The sequence below is a fragment of the Garra rufa genome, chromosome 6, assembly GCF_049309525.1.
Source record: "Garra rufa chromosome 6, GarRuf1.0, whole genome shotgun sequence".
In the NCBI taxonomy this organism is placed as follows: domain Eukaryota; kingdom Metazoa; phylum Chordata; class Actinopteri; order Cypriniformes; family Cyprinidae; genus Garra; species Garra rufa.
Genome location: NC_133366.1, coordinates 3680756 through 3685125, shown reverse-complemented (window position 1 = coordinate 3685125; position 4370 = coordinate 3680756).

Below are 4370 nucleotides of genomic sequence, written 5' to 3'. Positions count from 1 at the left end.
CTTAGCAAGATATCATTAGTAACTTTTAATAATGCTGATTCACTACTGTCTTTAACTCTAAATCCAGACTGAAAAGTATCCATTATACAATTTTCAGCTGATTATGGACAACCTTGTCTAAGATCTTATTCATGAAAGGTAATATAGAAGTGGCTCTGAAATTTTAAAAATTTTGTGAATCCAGGTTTGTCTTCTTTAAAACAGGTTCAATAACAGCATGCTTAAACTCAGATGGTACAATGTCGTAAAAAATACTATTATACAAGAGTAAAGGCAAGCTTCTTTAATAGACGTTGTGTTTCATGTCTTGTTTTTAATTTCTTAAAATGATGCACCTGTCAAATGCTGCTATCCCAAAATTTTTGCTGAATAAGGAATTGCATTTCAGTTTGCTACTTTGTTTCTTGATTAACCCTAGCACACCTTCATAACACTTGGAATATAAGTAACCAGGTACATTTTTTACAGCATTTCTCTGTTTGTATTAAGAAAAAGAAAGTATGTCACATGTTGTGTGTGGTTGTATGTGTCTGTGAGTTCACTAACTCTACCTGTGACGTCCAGCTGAGCTCCAGGAATCCCCATCCATGTTCCTCTGTTTGTAGTGAATCCACAGTAGTAGACATGTTTATCAGCCTCTGTTACATTCGTCAAAGTGATACTGGAAGTGTCTTTATATTCATGGAAACACTGAACTCTTCCTCTGCTTTCTGAGTCTAAACACAAGTTCGACGTTTCTCCATCAGTTAAAGCAGTTTTAGTCCAGAAGGTTTTTCTGAGCTCATGATCTTGTGGATAGTTTAAAACACAAGACATTGTCACTGCTGATCCCTTTAATGCACAAACATATGAAGGGCCATTTTTCAGTATCCAATATTGCTGACCACCTACCCCTAAAACACAAAACACAGTAATGATCAAATAAAATTATTTTCAGGTGTTTTATAGCAATGTACAAAAAAATATATTTTAATTTAGTCCAGTTTTATATGTCAGCTGACAGCAAAACACTCATGTTTAAAAGCAACAGCGTGTGAAGAGCTCAATCAGCTTTTCACTGGTGTTGAAGTGTCTGTATAGTGACTGTCACTGAAGACTCACCCGCAGTCATGATCACAAAGATCAGAGGAAGAGACGTTATCAGAGACATCACCATAGTGACTTCTGCAATCATAAAACAAACAAATATTACATTATGAGCATCATCTAAATACAACATCACAAACTCTATTATCTTGATAATTAACAGGTAGAGATCATAATGATTTCAAATTAATTCACTGCTCATTGAAGGCTTGACGTGTGCTGGGGATGTTTTACATGTCAGGCCTTATAGATAATCATGGTCACACTCTAGATTTTCTCATCAGTAAAGGTCTAAACACTTCATCTATTATTAAGGATGTAGCATTGTTTGATCACTTTTGTGTTTTCTTTGATATATTGATTTGGCCTACCACTGAATCTAGATTGGTGTCTGTCAGAAAGAGTGCATTAATGAGAACACTAGTGTGCCATTTATAAAGGCTATAACTTTAACACAATTTTCTCCTTAATTCCTTTAACTCACAAGCTAATGCTAGTGATGATATTGTTGAGTCTAATGTGTAATGCTCTCCGAAATCAAATGCTGGTTCCTTTGAGATTTTATTTAGGGTGTTATACCACAAATAGCCACTCCATTTTTAAATGCATTTTATTGTCACAAATGTCTAAATTTCTCTTTCAATATTACTTCTATCACAAAATAACCACCAGATAAGTAATCTGAGCTTTTTGTCAAGATTATAAAAGGTTTTGACTGTAAAATACTGTAACACATTTTTTAATATGACACTTAACACCATCCACTGAGGCGGAGCTGCAATGTCTCGGAGCTTGCGGTTGACTAAACTTCACAGCTGCCATTACTGGCACAGACGTGAATAAAGAGCCAACAGACAACAAAGCATAACCCATAAACTGACTGAGTGATATATGCGGTCCCTCGTGATTGAGCTTAGATTTAGGCGGTTGGTTAATGCCCTCACAGAAAAAGTCAGGTAAATTAGAGTAATAAGCAATGTCCAGATACTCCTGAATATAGTCCTCGAACGATTGCATGCCCTGCTTGAGGGATAAAAACAGTTTTGCATCCTTATTTTCTGAAAAGATCAATAATATCAAAAAGGCTATCAGCACATCCTAAAGTTGCACAGAAGTCTGACCATAGTCTAATTTTAAAGCAATTGATGCCAAAATTTTTAAAGAAACAGTACAGCATCTTAAAACGTCAACCTGCTGCTATTTTAACGATGTCCTTAAAACGTTTCTGGGCCCGTGTGTCCGTTGATCGTGGCTGTCTATGCAGGGTCAGAAAGCTTTCATGTTTACTCAAAAATATTAATTTGTGTTCTGAAGATGAACGAAGGTCTTACAGGTTTGGAACAACATGAAGGGGAGTAATTAATTACAATTAATTATTTTTTTTCTGTGGGTCAACTAACTCTTTAAGCAATCTGCATATAACATCATATTGAGCAACTAGACCAATATCAAATCGCCAATTATAGGCAGCTGAACAACTTCTTAAATTGAAATAGATACCTGTTGGAGTTTCCAAGCAGGTTCTCGACCTCATCACAGCACAGAGACTTTATAAGTGGACATCTATGACATGCCAAGTCCCTCAAGGTTCAATTCTTGGACCGCTCTTGTTCAACCAAATGCTGCCAGAAGAAACCAAATCAAATCACAGCTATTCAGAGGATACCAGGTTTACCTAGCTTTATTTCCTAATGACTACAGCCCCACTGACTCCCTCCCTCAGAAAACTGAAGTCATTGAATTTGAAAACAAAAATGAAGTTCTCAAGGTGACTGCATATCATGACTCTAGGCCTCAAACAACTAAAAATCAGCTCAAGAATCTTGGTGTGATTCTGGAGTCAGACTCATTGCATTTACTGAATGAGTACTGTGCTACGTCCAAATTATTGCACTGCGTTTTATGTATTATCACACAATATTTACGTATGTATCTACTGATCTTGAGCTTCTGGAATTAAAATCCATTCATCAAATCAACATTTACCAAACTATTTTTTTTACAAACATCAGTTGTAGCCTTACAAAACCATTTTATCTAATACTAAATAATGGTAAAAAATGGTCTTACCGCGCTGCAGTGTCAATGTCTCAGTGTCGACACCCAAATGAAATATGAAATATCAGCAGCTTGAAGAGTCAAACAGTTTTCACACTTTAAACCATGCAGCTAAAAAACTTGTCTTCCTCTTCCTGGGTACATGTGAACAACTCGAAAACTTACTTCCTCTTGTCAAATGTAGAATTCAGTATTGTTCAATCTTTGTGAGAGAATATGTGGAACATGTTTGCTTTGAGAAAGAACTGTGTATAGCTCAGCATGGCTGCAGGAGTGTCTGAGCAGGTTTTTAAGAGATGCATTGTGTTTAAGTGGGTGACTGCCAGTTTCTGACAGACAACACAAGCACTTACACTACCACAGTTATGACAGACAGGGGAAAAAATGGTACAGATCTACTCAATGTCTCCCAAAAAATTGAGAAACTGGGACTGATTAGTGATTACTAAATCTTTTCTGCTCTTCCATCGTCTTTACTGTCATCTGGTGGTCAAAAAGATGAAGCACACTTTACTGCATGTAGCAGTCCGATTGTTAGACAATATGCTGTTTTTAGAAGCAATAAAAATTATCAAAGTAATTGTTGTAATTTTTCACTTTATTTTACAGTGCGTGCACTTATGTACTTAAAGAGTTCAGAAAATACTGGAAAATATAAGGTAATTACATGGGTTGGGTTAGATTTAGGAGTAGGTTCAGCGATAATACATAGTTATTACCAAGTTATTATCCTTTGACAAAGAAAGTGCAAAAAAAAAAACAGTTTAAACACAAATCAAACATACTTGTTTTAGCAGTTTAAAATCAACTGACTGACAGTAAAAAAATCTGTTTATGTTAGCTTATTTTATTATATAATTCTTTGGATGAGATCGGCAATTAGGTTTAAGACAGCAAATATTACACAAAGCAAAAACATATGTAAGTGTCATATATTTAACAATCTTTGCATAAAATGAGATGTCAATCTTCAAAAGTATATCGCTTTGACGCTTTGAAAGGTGAGTAAATAATGACCAAATAATGAAAATGTGGTTATTTTGCTCTAAGAATTCAGAATACTGTGATTAAGATTGAATAGCAGCTGTTTGAAACTCACTTTATAAACTGATTGCATAAAACAAAACAAGAAAATGCTTGCTATGTTGGAGGTCAGAATTTTAAAAACCAAAAACATTATTAGTTTACCCCAGCAAAGATACAGTAGGACAAAATCCAGTCAGATA